Here is an 18,125-nt window from a genome sequence, read left to right on the forward strand (position 1 = left end):
GATAATCAGAAGGCTGATCAATGATGATGAGAGATGTTCAAGGGAACAAAGGCTTAAACAACCTCCATACATACAGTCCCATAGTCCCACTGACTTTCAAAGGAACTTTGCTTCCCAAGTGTCTAACTCACTTTTAAAAAAATGAAACATTACAAAATTTTACCCTCATCTTTATTTATAAAATAACTCCTCAAAATATTAATTTTAAAAAGTTTTAAATTGAAAATTCATACGGTTGTTACACATGGCGGTCAGATAGTCAAATAAATTACAGCACTGATCTTGAGCATACGCACTCAGAACCAGACAGAAAAGGCATATGATATATTGCAAATTTCCTTTTTAATGGCTTCTCCCCATGATCCATGATTTAAAGTGGAGTAAAGTAAACTCACTCTACAACATCCCTTTCAAAGTGCTCTTCCTGTAGTTCAGTTTGTTTGGTACCTGTGTTTATTATTCTTTGTCTCAATGCAAATTACTTCACATTTGTCAACATTACATTTCATTTTGCCACAAGTCATCATCCCATCTGCAAAGCAGATCCTGAGTCTTTTGAAATTTATTGGTTAAAACCTTAGTCATTATCTCTGCACCACACTGGGGCCTAAATCTAAATTATTTGTCAAGATTAAAAATGAGGGAGGACAAGAAAAGATAATGTGCTCAATAGGATAGCACTCTGTTATTTTCAGTTAATAATATTTTTAACAGTACTCTCTGTGGCCAGCCTCTCATTCACTCTCTTCTGTAAGCATATATTTTTATAACTCGTCTTGTGGACAAATATAAAGTTATGTGAAAATTCAGATAAACTATATGGTACAGTACAACTGCTGTATTCCGTGTTCTGTAGTCTTCTTTTAAGAAGAAATACAAATGAAAAGGCCAGGTCACAATGTGACTTTATGCAGGGAAAGGTGGGACAACAGTGTCTCCTCTTCTTCCCCTCTATGTCTTGTCACAGCTATAATCACTGCTCTCAGGATATACCTAAATGTGCAAATATAATGGAATCAGAAATAGACAGAAGAGTCCCAGTAAATCAGTGCTCCTGTCAAAAAGAACTAAGCAAACAGTGGAAAGCATCTAGGAATATTTTGACCTATTCTGACAATCTGCAAACAGAAAACAATGGAACTTTGTTGAGTGTATTATTCACTATAAATTATTCCTTCATCTCCAATATCCATTCTGGTTAAATATAAACAAGCTAGTAACATATATCTTTACAAAAAATAATAGATAAGGTTTCATTTGCATAACGAATAACAGTTTATTTTAGACATGAGCAAAAATTGTACCTTAAATTTCCAAGACTGTGTGCCAAAAACAGCTGGTATTTTATCCAAATGTAAAAATGAAACCTACATAAAGCCCCCTTTTTATCTACTCAAGGCTGTCAACCATCTATAAAGGGTTACTACAAGGTTATGATATACATTGCAGACTACATTAATATTTTTAAAAGAAATTCATACAGTGCAAACACATTCTACATTAGAATCCTAGTGTTGTACATCAAAGGGTAGTCTGAACCCTTGATGCCATAGGGCAGCTAAGTACCTAGCCACATAGCTGAAGTTAGCATACTTTGTCCACATGTTGCATTTTTCTGATACTTTGGCTATGTTTCTGTTACTAAAATGCCTTCCAGATGCCATCATGGCTGTTATAGATCCATGTTTAGACTAGCTAAACTGAAGGGGGCGGGGGGAAATGAGCTCTCAGATCAACTCTTTGGGGTCCGAGCTAATCACGTGGGATCAAAATTTAAGACTCTGTCCTGCATTTATGCTCAATTTCCATACTGAGATGTAAAACCCAAAATGAAAAAGTTCATTTTATTGTTTTTTTATGATGCGTAGATGTGTGTTTTCACTCTTTTATGACGGAAAAGGCCTCCTCACAGAAAAAGCAGAAATATTATAACTCTGGATTATTTAACCAGTAGATAACAGTAAAAAAAGGTCATATTTCTTTATAAAGGAAATAAATCAAAGAACTTAGAAACTGTGTTTCTCTACACACACAAATAAATATAAAGCATAAAGTTCAGACAGTGACTTACCTCATGCACTATGAATTCCTTTTCTTCTTTTCCATTTATTGGCAGTGTACATTGATAATGCAGTTGCATAGCACAGAGGTATTAGAAGATGAATAGAAGAATGAATCTTGTATTGACTCTTGAGCAGATCATAAATCATAAACATATTACATTTCTAGGATTAGTCAGAGATCCATATATTCCATGGCAGCTAGGGACCATTGTAATCATCCAGTTTGACTTTGTGTATACCATAAGTCATAGGACTTCCCTAAAATTGTTTCTGGAGCATATCTTTTAGAAGAACATCCCATTTTGATTTAAAAATGGTCAGTGATGGAGAATCCACCATAATCTTGATAAATTGTTCCAATGATTAATTACTCTTGCTCTTAAAAATGAATGGCTTATTTCAAATCTGAATTTGTCTGACTTCAGCTTGCAGTCATTGTATCGTGTCATACTTTTCTGCCACACTGAAGAACACATGATCAAATATTTTTTTCCCACATACGTACTTATAATCTGAAATCAAGTCCCTTGTTAACCTCTTTGTTAAGCTAAGAGCTCCTTAAGGCTATCACAGTAAGGCATGTTTTCTAATCTTTCTTTTGGCTCTTCTGCAAGTCCTCTCCTCTTGCTATGGATGTAGTATTCCAACCGCAGTCACACCAGTCCCAAATGCAGACGTAAAATATCTTCTCTACTCCTACTTGAGATTTCCGATTGTGTATCCAAGAATTGCATTGGCCCTTTTGACCACTTGGTAGCATAGGTCATGATGTTCAGCTCATGTTATCAGTTGTAACCCCCAAATATTTTTCGAAGTCACTGCTTCCCAGGACACTGTCCCCCATCCTGTAAGTATGGCCTATGTATTTTGTTCCTGAATACATATATTTACATATTAAAACATATATTGTTTGTTTGTGTACAGATTACCTTGGGATCCTTATCATACTGAATCACTCACTGATCTATCTTTCTCATTGTTTATCACTTCCATAATCTTTGTGTCGTCTGTAAACTTTATCAGTGATTATTTTAGGTTTTCTTCCGTGAAAATGTGTCAGCTATCACAAGGTCCAAGAACATATTCCTAAGGGAATCCACTAGAAACACACCTGTTAAATAATGATTTCCAGTTACAATTTTATCTTTTAATTTAAAGTCTTTTAATTAAAATACCAAGCAGTACCATGTCAAATGCCCTATAGAAATCTATTACGTCAGCACTATTACTTTTTTCAAAAAAACTTGTAATCACATTCAAAAATATGAAGTTATTTTGATAGGATCTGTTTTCTACAAGCCCATGGGCATTAGTTATATTACCCTCTATTCGTTCTTTACTATTAGAGTCCTGTATCAGTTGCTCCAAAAGGCATCCCATTCATTCTGTTAAAATATTGACGCAGTAGCTTTTTCCCAGCCTTCTGGATCTTCCTCAATATTTCAAGACTTATTGAAAATCAACATTAATAGTCCAGTGTTGTCATCAGCCAGCTCTTATCAAACTCTTGAATTCAAGGTAAGTGGATCCATGATTTTAAAATGTCTAACTTTAGTAGAGCCTCCTACATCCTCCTGAGATACTAGTGTAAGGGAAAGAGTTTTATCATATGATATGACTGCATCACCTACTTTTCCCCCAAATACAAAACAGAGATATTTATTGAATATTTCTGCCTTTTCTGCATTGTTATTGATAATTCTGTCATTTCCATACAGTAATGTACCAATACCATTTTAGGCTTCTTTTAAAAGAACAGTAAAAACTATTTGAACATTAATTATAAATGTGTTTCTTGACAAAATAGCAGCTTGCATTTTTCTAAATTTAAGGCATTCTTTGCATATCATTCTTGCAAATGAAATCATAATGGAGTAGGGGAGTAAGAAATATTAAATCATTTGAAAATTGCGAGAGAAAAGTTCAAATTTCATAACAAAGAACATTTCTATACAAATAAAAATAAAGTTAATATATTTTTATTATTTACTTAATTATTAAGATGTGGGAGTCATTCTGAGAACATTTGTGGCAGCTCTTCCATTTCATTACTATAAGTCAGGATAAGCTCATACATTTTCTATTTGTGACCATAACTTTAGGATCAATCCATCAAACAGATATGTTTAGGATTATGTTGTCTGCTTTCTGTTCAAACAGCAAACTACTAAAGACCACACAGACTCAAATCTATTGAGTAAATGTAACTCCCAATATCAACAAACAAAGTCTGTACTAATATTCAAGATGTCGTAAATAAAACATCAGAGCAGAGCTCTATGTCACCAGTCCCTTAATATTGTACAGAAGTGCCCGTTGAAAGTTTAATAGTGGGGCATATTAGTGTAGGATGTTGTGCTGGTATTCCTTACAATATGTAATTCTATGCATTCCAAATTTTGCCTGAAAAAATGGAGACCTGTCTTTTTGGTTTCAAACAGTCAGGCTACTATGCAAAGTTACCAAAATCTACTGAAGAACAGCCACCCCCCCAACCCTGTCTCATTAAATACAGCCCCTCCTCATTATTATATTGGCTAAAGCATCTCTTTAGGATGCAATACATTCCAAATTACAGTGATACTGAAACAACTGAAAACATCCAGGGGCAAACATCCCATTACAAACATAACTACATCTGAATTGAACTAAGATTCAAACTGAACCACTGGAGACTATAAACTTATGGCAGTGTAGAGAGCCACTTGATTCCAGGAGCTCCAAATGACATAACTGCTTTAGCCAGAGAGCCATGGTGAGTCCTAACCCTTGGAATTCTCAGACTGCAACATAGTGCCTGCTAATTGTATAGAATATTTGATCCTAATTCTCAAAATGCTGTATTAAGGGGGTGAGCATTACTTCATTGTTTTTCCTGATGGGGTAATTGAGGCTCAGGGAGATTGTCCATTTTTTAAAATCTTGACCAAAATCTTCTAACTTTAATTTTGGTAACACACTGACTGTCTATCCTGCTTCTCAATTGGAAAACTGTGCTTTAGTTCTTCCTCTTGATTTGCCATTTCATCTAGTTCATGATTTGTAGATATGTAGAAGGATATAGAATAATAGAAATATAGGAGTGGAAGGGAATTTGAAAGAACAAGTCCAGCCCCCTACACTAACACAGGACCAAATAAACCTAGACCACCCAATGACAGCTGCTTTGTCTAACTACTCAGTCTTTAAGATGCTACTAGACTCACTGGGCTATCCCTCTGAAGCTTATCTATTCACTGTCTTTTTTTCTTCCTCACCTTCCATTTTTTTCCCTTCTCGCCCCCTCCCTCCTTCCCTTATCTGGACTTCCAACATGCCGGTCATCTGAAGATGTGGGTTGTACCCACAAAAGCTCATGATACCATCTCCATGTTTTATAGTAATAGATATGTAGCCATGTTAGTCTGGTCTAGCTGAAACAAACAAGATGGTTAGTCTTTAAAGTGCTACATAGTCCTGTTTTTTGTTTCATCTACATGTTTTGTTAGTCTTTAAAATACTACCAGACTGTGTTTTTTTTTTAAGATTTTCCTGTTACAGACTAACTTGGCTAGCACTCTGAAGCTTCTGTTCTACAATGACAGGGATTTCACAACTATCCACAGGAAGTCTATCCTGGACCTAAATATAAAGATAGTTAAGTAAGTGTTTCATAATACCTATTTCTCCTTTGATGCAGATTAAGGAAGTTACTTCTTGTCCAATCTTCAGTGAACATGAAGAATTATTTATAAGAGTTTTTTAACATATTGAAGAATGTTAACAGGTATCCCTCACTATTCTTTCCCCAAGAATAAACATGTCCAACTTCCTTAAGCATTCCTCACTGGTCAGGTTTGCTAACTGTACATTCATTTTTATTGTTTTTCTCTAAGCAATCTCTAATTTGTCCATAACTTTCTTGACATTTAAAGCCCAAAACTGGACACAATATTCAGTGGAATCCTCACCATGTCTAACATACACCTATGTTAATCCACCCCAGAATGATATCAACCTTTTTTGTAACAGAGTTGTGTTTTTGTTTAATTCAATTTGTGATCCACTATAAATCCATATTCTTTTTCTGCAATATTGCTGCCTAGCCAGTTATTCCTCATTTTGTATTTGATCATTTGATTTTTAATACTTTGCACTTGTCTTTATTGAAATTAATCTTATTGATTGAGGGGGGATTTGATAGCAGCCTTCAACTTCCTGAAGGGAGGTTCCAAAGAGGATGGAGAAAGGCTGTTCACAGTAGTGACGGATGGCAGAACAAGGAGCAATAGTCTCAAGTTACAGTGGGAGAGATCTAGGATGGATATTAGGAAAGACTATTTCATTAGGAGGATGGTGAAGCACTGGAATGGGTTACTTAGGGATATGGGGGAATCTCCATCTCTAGAGTTTTTTAAGTCTCGGCTTGACAAAGCCCTTGCTGGGTTGATCTAGATGGGATTGGTCCTGCCTTGGGGAGGGGGCTGGACTTGATGACTTCCTGAGGACTTTTCCAGCTCTATGATTCTATGATGCTATGACCATTTCTCCAATTTATTTTGGTCTTTTGGATTCTAATCTTGTCCTCCAAAAAGTCTGAACCCTCCTATGTTGGTATCATCCACATATTTTATAAGCATACTCTCTACTACTTTATCCAAAATAATTAATGACAATATTGAATAGTACCAGTCCCAGGACAAATTCCAGTGGAAACCCACTAGATATGTCCTAACAATCTGATGGTGAACCATTGATAATTACTTAGTATGTTTTTTCAATCAGTTGCATACATACCTTGTAGAAATTTCATGTTGACCACATTTTCCTAGTTTACTAATGAACATATTATGCAGGGCTCTGTCGAAAGCTTTACTAAAAATCAAGGTATATCACATCTATTGATTCCTCCGACCCATGAAGCCACTGACCTTGTCAAAGAAGGAAATGGGGTTGATTTGGCATTATTTATTCTTGACAAATCCATGCTGGCAATTACTTATTATGCTATTATTCTCTATGGATGCATCGATACAGCATTCTAAATTCAAATTACACAAATTACATATCTTATTTCAAAACTATTTCAAAATAGCTTATTTTGAAATTTGGTGCACCTATACAGTACCAACTTTCAAAATAATACTCTATTTCAAGCCATCCTTTATCCCTCATGCAATGAGGTTTTATTGGGATAGTGAACTAGCGCACCCATTATTTAAAAAAATATTTCAAAATAACAGGCAGCTTGCGTAAATGCAGGATAGATATTTTGGGATACCTCGACTGTAGACGTATCCTATGTGATTATAAAATTATTGTGTTTTTTCCCAGTATCATTTTAGGAATAATATTTAGGATGGCTGGTCTATACTTCCATGAATCTTCTTTGTTTCTCTTTCGCAACACAGGTACTACACCTGCCCTTCTCCAGGTCTTAAGATGTTACCTATCCTCCCTGAATTCCCCAAATTGATAATGATCCTGAGATTGCCTCAGCTAGTTCCTTAACTACCTTAGGATGAAGTTCATTAGGCCCTGCCAAATTACTGACATCTAATTTATTTAAATAGTGTTTATCTTGTTCTTTTCCTATTCTGGCTTGTGTTACTTTCCTCCTTGTTATTATTAACTGTACAAAGCATCTGGTCACAATTAACCTTTTTAGTAAACACTAAAGTAAAATAGGCATTAAAATCACTAGCCTTTTTAGTTTTGTTTGTTATTAACTCCTCTTCCCCATTAAGTACTGGGACTACACTTGCCTTGATACTTTTCTTGCTCCTAATGTATTTATAGAACCTCTTTTTAATGTCTTTTACATCCCTTACCAGGCATTTATTCTGTGTCTTAGTATTTCTGATTTTGTCCCTACATCTATGGGATTATGTGGCAAAATCTCCTTGGAATGATGCAGTAGAAGTGATTCATGGGGTTTTTATGTGACTTCTGCAAGTTCACGCAGCAGTCTAAATAGTTTGGTACCTGAAAAAATAAATTACTCCTGAGCTGGGGAACCAACAATCTCACTTGGATCCTGGGCAACGTGGGAGGGAGGCCCAACTCCGTATTCCTGGAAGTGGTAGGGCCTCACGCAGAACGAGTGGGTTTGGAGGCAGCCAACCCTCAGTGCCATCCAGGCTGCACCATGCTTTTTCCCTTCCTCCCCCTGTCTAGCCCTCAAAGCTGCCAGGTACTGCACTCTGGCGGCATTTTAAATGGTGATTAAAAGTGTAAAATTGTAAGAATATAGAAGTAATGTAAAATGTAGAGTAATCTACTAAATTCTACTCTCGATTATATCAATGCGAATCCAGAGTAATTCTGCATAATTAATGGAGTGACTCCAGAATTTCAATGGCATCTCTGGGTGCATCTACACAGTGGGGCATAACTCGATATAAACTATGCAAATTGAACTACGTCAATTGCATAGTTTATTTCAAAATAGCTTATTTTAAAATTGGGAGCGTCTTCACAGCACTTATTTCGAAATAGAGCATTCTTCCTCCAACTTCCCTTACTCCTCATACAATGAGGGTTACATGAGTCAGAGTAAGGAGTCCTCCAGCTTAACAGTCCTCCAGTTTACCTGCTGTGTAAACGTGGACTAAGTTATTTTGAAATAATGCTAGTGTAGATGTATCCTTTGAGAATAATATCGGGCCATGGTCTACAAGTCTTAAAAAAGGAAATAAAACATAAAGCAAATGTAAAAACAGTACAGATTTCCATATATAAAACTGTTCCCTGCTTGTTTCAGTTTAAGGAGGCAAGCTGGGCTGCCTAGAACATGCTAGGACATGAGAGTGTTTGTGAATTCCAAGCCTCTCGCTCCATCAAATTAACTTTTGTCAGGTCTGCTTGCAGACAGCTTTTCATCAAAAACAGTTTCTGATGAAAATTTGCTAACCATCTAGTAAACACATGGAAGAAATTGCATGTGTTTTTGCCTCCCCCACATATTTTAATAAAATTAAAATGATCTAACCATTACTCTTATCTCTCTGTATACACCCATGTTTACCTGCTCATCTGATTAGATGTTCATTTGTTGGTGAACATGTGGGACAACTCTGAAGTAAAAGCTGCCCTTGCATCATTTTCCCTTTACACAGTACATGCTTCACAGTGACATGTAAAAACCTGCCTACCTTCCATATGCGCTATTTACTATCACTATCATTATATGACTGAAAGAGCCGATACAGTCTCTTTTATTGGCTAGATTAAGTGGCTTCATGTGTAGATTGCTGGCTTTTGTGCATCACTTTGCTAAGTGCCTGTTTTTTCCCATGTTTTGCATAGGGACCCTATGTGCTGAAGCTCTTGATAAAAGTTCCTTAAGCATGTGTGTATGACCTTCAATATGGACCCATGTCTTAAAAGTCTTAATAGGGCTCTGAAGTTTTCTGGGTGATCTTTCCTTTCACTAGCCATCTGCTCTTGGAGAGCAGCACTATTATAATTTATTTTAACAATTTTTGATGTACTGTGCAGAAACACAGGTAATTTATGATGAATGACAGGATATTTTCAAACAAATAGGTGTAACAGTAACAGGACTCTCCAGAAACTAATTGCAATCATTTAAACAGCAGTTTGGAGCATATAAGCTGCTACCTTAATGCCAAGTTAGTGAGTAGCTGTGCACATTAAAGTACTCAGCATGAGAACCAACTCTGGGGCAGAATCCTTTTACAGTTGAGACTGCTTCTTGGAGGGAGTTAATACTACTTCAATAACATGTCAGTGCAGCAGGAATTCGCTGAAAAAGACAAGGAGCTGGCTGACTAGTCCACATGATGCATCTGCAACAAAAAGCTTTTCAGCAATGTAAAACTTGAGACTTGAAACCTTGAAAGAAATCAAGATTCTTAATTTGGAAGAGATAAAAAAAAAACAATGCAAGCTTTACATGCATGAAGGGGAAAAGGCTGAATCCATACTACAAGAAAACCCCAGTGCTCGGATGGATTACAGTATTCTATTTGATAACTTCAGAATTGATTTTTCCTACCTTGGTGATAGATACTACAGGTTGGACCTCTCTGGTCCAACATCACTAGGACCTGACCAGTCCCGAACAAGAGAATTTGCAAGACCAGAGGAGGTCTCCTGCCAATAGCCCCCAAACCCATCATCCACTGCTGTCAGGCTGCTCCAGCAGGGAACCCTGCCTTCACCCTTCCCCCACCCAGCCTGGCTGGTCTGCTTGCCCAGCTACTGCTGGCTCCCTGGGCGGGAGGCATAGGCTGTGGGGCTCTGGTCCTGTGCAGCTGAGAGCAGCTGCAGGGCTGGGGCTCCAGTCCCTCCCCTGTGCAGCCCCAGCCCTGGCTCCATGCAGTTGAGGGACGCCACAGAGTTCTCTCCCTTTCCTTGCACAGTCCCAGCCCAACCCCATGCAGCTGAGGGGGACCCATGAGCCCTGATCCCAAGTTCCTGAGGACTGCTGGAGGGCTATAGCCCTAGTCCCATCGTGTCCTCAGCTGGGCTGCCCACTCTGATGTCCTGCCTAGCTGGCCCTCCTGCCCTTAGGCTTCCGTACTCTGTTTCAGGCCAAGGATGTTGCTAGACTTGAGAGTCCCAGATTTTGGAGGTACAACTTATACTATGTTAACACTTCAAAAATGCCCTGAAACCTCTTACGTTTGAAAATTGTCCTCTCTATTCACCATTATCATTCCTTAAAGGATCTTATGCCTCCAATTTGTGGTTCATATTTCTGCCTGAATAGTCAGGCCAGTAGTTTCAAATGTTGGCTATCAATAGTTGGGTTTCTATATCCAGATTTAGGCACCTAAATCAATGCTCTGTATTTTGTAGATGCAAAGAACCCACAGTTCATGGTAGTCTGAAGTCTGTAAGAGCAGCAGGTATTTTTCTCTCTGAAAACCAGGCCAGTGAATTCATTGCCTAAATATGGATTTAGGCGCCTAAGCGGTAACAGCTATATTTGAAAATTTTGACCTAAGAACATTATAATTTCACTGCTGAGGATAGTTAAATAACAAAGAGCATGGAGAACAATTATATGTGAGAGGGAACACATATGTACAACACATGAGCAAGTGAAGATGTGACTGTGAAGAGAGTATTGACAGGTCTGTATCTGTAATATAATCATTCCAAGACATACTTCTGTGTTTCTATATAATACATTTGGGTTTTATTGTTTTAAACTGGTAGCTTTTGGAGATATGTTTTCAGCGCATAAAAATGTATATTTTTGTGCATTCTCTGCTTTAAGGTCTTGGATCATTAGAACTGAGCTTAACTCCCACTCCTTCTACTTTGTGACCCTGAACTAAATAACTTTTTATGGCTCAGTTTCATTACACGTCCATAAAGTTTTTTCATAATGTAAATACAAACTTGTCAAACTCTAGCCCTACTGTCTGTAGCCAGTAGAGCCTCACTAGATTACATTTCACTTATCAGCCTACCCCATAACTAATCTACACCACAGGTTTCTCCCCACTTCTCAGCAAAATGTCAATAACCAAGCAACAGAGTTTCTGTTCCATATTATATCTTTCCCTATATTAAAAAATAATTAACTTAATGAAAGAAAATCTAGGGCCAGTTTAATTCCTGCTGAGGTCCAGTTGTGGGCATGGTATTTTTAACAAACTGCATATAGTAACATGTAAATATAAATTTTTTTCCTGAAGGAGAATGAACTGAGAACTATAGGTTGGACCTCCCTGCTCCAGCACCCTCGGACCTGACTGGTCCAGGATGAGGAATTTTGCTGGACCAAGGGAGGCCATTTTTGAACACCTGCCACTGCCTGCCCTGACCCAGCCACTGGCCCCCCACCTCCTCAGACCCCGCTACCCTGCCGATCCACTGGGCAGCCATTGCTGCCATGGCTTCACTGGGTAGCCCAATGCTGGTTCTCCAGACAGCTGTGGAGACAGTCTCCACATGTGTGCTGGGGCTTCTGGACAGCTGTGTACACTGGGGCTTCCTGAGCAGCCTCACACTCTGTGCCAGGGCTCCATAGGCAACCATGCACATGACACACACTGCACACCGGGACTCCCGGCCCCTCTGGCAAGGGCAGAATTTCAGGCACTTGGGGGGAGGGGAGGGGAGGACAGCAGCTGTGCACTCTGGGATGTGACTTGCTTTTCATCCCATTCCCCAGACGCTAAGGGAGTGAGGGGAAAGTGTTTGCATTCCCTGCATGCCTCTCACACCTGGGTGGTGCCTTCCCTATGTCCCTGAAATGGCACCCTTGCCCTCTCAGCAGCCACACACTGCAACTCCCAGCCCTGCTGGGAATCCCCGCTACCATGTGCTAGGTAGCCCTGATGCCAGCTCACTGCTGGCAGCCCACTGCTCTGCCAGCCCTGCAGGGATCCTTAATGCTGGCCCTCCACTGGGACCGTCTGGTCCTGCAACAACCATGCCGGACCATGGGTGTAGCTGGACCAGAGAATCCCTGTGAAGCGAGTTTCAGCCTGTACTAGATAGGCTCATTAAATATTTTTAGCTTGCATAGGTGCTTTTGATCCTGAAAACTTGAAATTTCTTTTTACAATTGACACAATAAAAGTGCATGGCTCTCTCTGATTCTGTCATAAAGAAACTTTCAAAAGCTTCCCTATAAATTTATTAACTAAACTAAAGCAGCTGAAAAGAATGAATTGCTGGGACAAACATCCAGTGGTAGGTGTTTAAATAAAGAAAGAAATATACTCAGCCTACATAAGATTTGTTTTACTGGCTGATTCAACGTTATTTTATTTATGATTATTATGGTTTACTTTAACATAGACATAAAATCCTCGGTTGTCATAAATACATGTACTTTGTTCATACCTACTGCAGAATTATACTATCTAGGAGTGTGTGTGTGTGTGTGTACGGGATTGGGCTGTTGAGACAGCTTAAGCCAGATGATAGAACTCTTTTAGTTGCTGAGTCAAAGTGGACGGTGAATCACAGGAGTTGGCAAACTTTGGCATGCTTCCCATCAGGGTACTCTGCTTGTGCGCCATGACACAATTTATTTATGTTGAGCATCTATAGGCATGGCCACCCGAAGCTTGCAATGGTGACAGTTTGAGATTCCCTGCAGAGACTTACTGGCCAGCACTTCAGGTGAAACTCAGGCACTGGAAGAGGTCCCCCATCTCCCTCACTGCCTGCCAGTGAATTACACTGATGGGACGTGTGCCAAAGGTTAGCAACCCCTAGTGTATCTTATTAACTCCAATTGGGACATAGGAGAGGGTTAATAATACTTACATCTTATATATCACTTTTCATCAGGGGATGTCTAAGTACTTTACCCAGAAGTGCTTTGACTTCCATTTTAACAGATGAGGAAACAACTGAGATACCAAGCAGTAAAATGGCTTACCCAAGATCACCCAGCAGGTAAATGGCCAAGCAGAGAATAAATCCTAGATCTCCTGAGTTTCAACACAGATCTTTCTCTCTGGATAAGGGAATAGCCGTAGCAATTTAGGAATGACTAAGTTTGCAGAAAAAGTCTAGTTTGGAGCTTATGGACCTGATACAAAAACACTGTTATCAGTGGGAATCTTCATTATCTACAATGGTTTTTGTGTTGGGTTCTGTTCTATCATTTTTAGTCAATAAGTTTGGAGTGTATTTAGTAAATCTATTTTTTTGTCAGAAGCAGTGTGGGAACTCCACCTGCTCATGAAATCTGTATGTATTTAATAGTTCACTTAAAACCACATAATGCAATAAAGATAACGCCTCCCTATTTCCATGAGGAAGCTGTTTAAATACATGACAGGTGGATGAGTCAGTAGCTGTCTGTTACTTAGAGGTTGGAGTTGGCAATATACATGAAAGAAGAGTGTATTTTGGCACTACTGTAGAACCTCAGAGTTATGAACACTGAGTTATGAACTGACCAGTCTACTACATATCTCATTTGGAACCAGAAGTATACGATCAAGAGACCAACAAAAAATTAAATTCAGTCCAGTCTTGTGTTAAATATAAGAAACTAAAAGAAGAAGATAAAACAATCTGATTCTTCTGCATAGTAAAGTTTCAATGTTCAGCTGTAAACTTTTGAAAGAACAGCCATAGTGTTTTGTTTGGTTTGAAAATTGTAGAGTTATGAACCTGCATAAGCAAGATGTTTGTAACGCTGAGATTCTTCTGCTCCTTATAGATTGTTCAGTTCAATCAAAGACAGACTGGAATGGAGGGAAACATGCATACCGGTTAGTACAGGGAAATATTAATCCGAAGCCCTGGGTTCTATACCTGGTTCTGTGGGGGAAAAAAATCTGGCTTTTAGCTGGAGAATGCTAAAGTGGGATTACCATTTGTATTGTTGCTTGAAAAGATGTGCACTTAGGGTACGTCTACACTACAGCGCTAGTTCGAACTAACTTAGTTCGAATTAGTTAATTCGAACTAAGCTAATTCGAACTAATGCGTCTAGAACTAAAAACTAGTTCGAATTAGCGTTTTGCTAATTCGAACTAGCAAGTCCACATTGAGTGGACTCTGAACAGGGCTTAAGGATGGCCGGAAGCAGTGCCGGCAGGGCATCAGAGGAGGACTTAGAGCATGGAGATGCTGTCTCAGGCTAGCCGAGGGCTGCGCTTAAAGGGTCCCGACCCCCACCCCGGACACACAGTTCTAAGGGGTGTCCCGCTTGCAAAGAAGTTCTGGCTTGGAGTGCCCGGAGTACCCACACTGGGCACATCACAGCACTCGGCCATCAGCCCGGCTGCACTTGCCGCAGGCTGCCATCTGGGGAGAGGGGTCAACTGGGGGGCTGCAGGAGAGCTTCCACCCCCAGAAGCCCGCAGAGCCAGCCCAGTCGTCCCCATCGGGGGCTCGTACCCCATTCCTCCCTCACCTCCTTCCACTTACCCTTCCCTAGCCCCCCTTCTTATTGATGTACAAAATAAAGATAACGTTTCTTCCAACATTGACTCTGTCTTTATTGAAAAAAACTGGGGGAGACTGGGAAAAGGAGGTGGGAGAGGGGAAGAGAAAGGCTGGGAGAAGGGAGGGCAACTAACATGATCAGGGGTTGGGAACAGGTCCCAGATGAAGAAAGGCTACAGAGACTGGGACTGTTCAGCTTAGAAAAGAGGAGACGGAGGGGGGACAGGATAGAGGTCTCTAAAAGCATGGGTTGGGTGGAGAGGGTGCATACAGAAAAGTTCTTCCTGAGTTCCCATAAAGAAGGACTAGAGGACACCAAAGGAAAGGAATGGGTAGCAGGCTTGAAACTAGTAAGAGAAAGTTGTTCTTGACAAAGCAAATAGTTAACCTGCAGAACTCCTTGCTGCAGGAGGCTGTGAAGGCTAGAACTGGAACAGAGTTTAAAGGGAAGTGAGATCAAGTCAGGGAGGTTGGGTCCATGGAGTGGTCTTAGCCAGGGGGTAGGAGTGGTGTCCCTGCCCAAGGTTTGTGGAAGGCTGGAGAGGGATGGCACGAAACAAATGGCTTGGTCACTGTCTTCGGTCCATCCCCTCCAGGGTCCCTAGGGTTGGCCGCTGTCGGCAGACAGGCTACTGGGCTAGATGGACCTTTGGTCTGACCCAGGACGGCCATTGTAAGCTCAGGGCTCAGGGTCGGGGGGTCTCAGTGGACCCCCTTGATTTTCATGCACACCTGCTCCTGGGTGGCCAGGCTGGCAGCTCTCCTGCCCTAGACGGCCACTTTCCTGTGCCTAGTGCGGAGATCGTGGACGAGGTCCACGATGTCCGCACTAGCCCAGGAAGGTGCCCGCCTCTTGCGGTCCCGGGCAAGCTCCCGGGAGCCGCCAGCCTGGTCCCGGGAAGAGGGGGTGGGCTGGGGGGCATCGGATGGCTGGCTCTGTGCCGTGCCAGGTGCAGGGTCTGCTAGCTGGGTGCTGGCAGGCTTGCACCTGGCACGGGCACCGTAGCCAGCCCGTGCCCCTTTAAGGAGTCCGGGGCCGGAAGGGGGGCATAGAGTTTCCCTGGTGTTGGCCAGAGTGGCCACCAGGGAAACCTGGGGAGGGCTAGCCTCCCACTAGTTCGAACTAAAGGGCTACACAGCCCTTAGTTCAAACTAGCTAGTTCGAACTAGGTGTTAGTCCTCGTAAAATGAGGTTTACCTAGTTCGAACTAAGCGCTCCGCTAGTTCGATTCAAATTCGAACTAGCAGAGCGCTAGTGTAGCGCCTAGGAAAGTTAGTTCGAACTAACGTCCGTTAGTTCCAACTAACTTTGTAGTGTAGACATACCCTAAGAAAGCAAACTAAGCTGTCGACAGTGAAATTCACCACAGTAAACTGTGGTTTTGTGGTTCCTCCTAATGGATGCTGAAGTATGAACCCATTGAAGTAAAAGCCAAAAGCTCTGAAAATAATTTGCCTAAAAGAGTTAAAAAGCTAGAAGAGTGACAACATTCTTAGCAAGATGATAACTAGAAAACCACTATGAGAAATTTCCTGCCATCAGTATTTCTTACCTCTACTTCTATTCACTTAGGGCTCTCGATTTGTGACAAGTCACTTTTTTAAAGGTATTGCTGATTGCCCTTAAAAACACCAATATTGCATACAAATTATCATCTGTCAAAATTTATGGGCCAATGACAATGTATTTTTAATCTAAAAATCAAAGTTTAGATTAATTCTTTTAATCTAAAGTCTAGGATGAAGCATACAGTGCTGAAATATTCTCTCGTAAGTTAAACATGCAAATTTTATTCTCAGCACTACCTCTGAATATAAGACGTTGGTTACTATAGAACAGGGAATACAGTATAACCTGAAAAATATTTGCACAGAATGATGAATGGCCAGACTGTTAGACATGCAATTTTTTTTCAGACATAGTTAATAAGATAAAAAAAAAGAAAAACAATAACACACTTGTATTCTGAGAGATATTTTTTTTCTCTTTTGAAGGGTCTGATCCTGCCCAATTAGAAGCTGATGGCAGCTTTGCCGCTGATGTCACTTGGTCCAAGATCTGAATCTAATACTGTTCATAAGTTTCTTCTTAATAATATAGGCCTCGGAGTAACAGTGAGATTTTTGTTTAAAGACCAAAATAAGACATGCCTTAATTTACTCTCTTCTAGTATTACTGGCATGGAGGGACTCTTGCATACTGGTTAGGTCAGGAAAAAATGAATCTGAAGCTCTGGATTCTATGCCTGGCTTGGATTTACTGTGTATGATTTTGAGAATAGCCCTTAACCATTCCATGTCTTGATTTACAGCTGTGTATAACACATATAATATTAATAGCCTATACTAGTGGTTCTCAATCTTTCCAGACTACTGTACCCATTTCAGCAGTCTAATTTGTCTTGCATTCCCTAAATTTCACCTCACTTAAAACATCTTGCTTTCAAAATCAGACAGAAAATAAGCAGTGACTGAAAAATTGCTTACTTTCTCATTATTACCATGTGATTATGAAATAAACAGATTGGGATATGAATATTATACCTCTATTTCAGTGTGACATTTGAGCTTGTTTTTCACTTGTGGGCTTTCTCTGAAGCCTAAGCCTCAAGCAACGGGGCTGAAGCATGTAACTTACCATTCAGTTGTCCTGCTGGCCACCTCCTAATGTTATCTCTGCACTTGCGATCCCCCTAAATTGTCCTGCAACCCTGATGGTGGCAGTAACCCCCAGATTGAGAAACATTGCCCCAGAGGAGTTGAGTGCCCCTTGGAAGACCTCTCCATATTCCCAGGGGTACACTTAGTCCTGATTGAGAACCACTGGCATATATTACAGCTGTATTTAGAGTCTTAACTATTAATACTGCCTACCTCTAGTAATTTTCAACTATAGACCTTATCCCCATTTCACACATAAAAAAACACAGAAGGGGAGTGATTTATCCAAAATCACTCAGCTGGCCAGTGCTGGAACCAGGAATAGATCTTAACACTCCTGAGTCCCAGAAGGGTGCTCTGGTTGCTGGCCACTACCTTTCTGAAGTACTCAGGATTCTTAAATAAAAAGCATTACAGGATTTTTAGAAGGAGCACCAGAACGTGTTATAAAAATAGTTTCGGAGTGATGCAGCCTCTGAAGTTCAGGGTCTTTTTAAGATCTATGCTGTGAAGTATGGCAGTTTG

The sequence above is a fragment of the Pelodiscus sinensis genome, chromosome 1 (genome assembly GCF_052426305.1).
Source record: "Pelodiscus sinensis isolate ZL-2025 chromosome 1, ASM5242630v1, whole genome shotgun sequence".
NCBI lineage: Eukaryota > Metazoa > Chordata > Testudines > Trionychidae > Pelodiscus > Pelodiscus sinensis.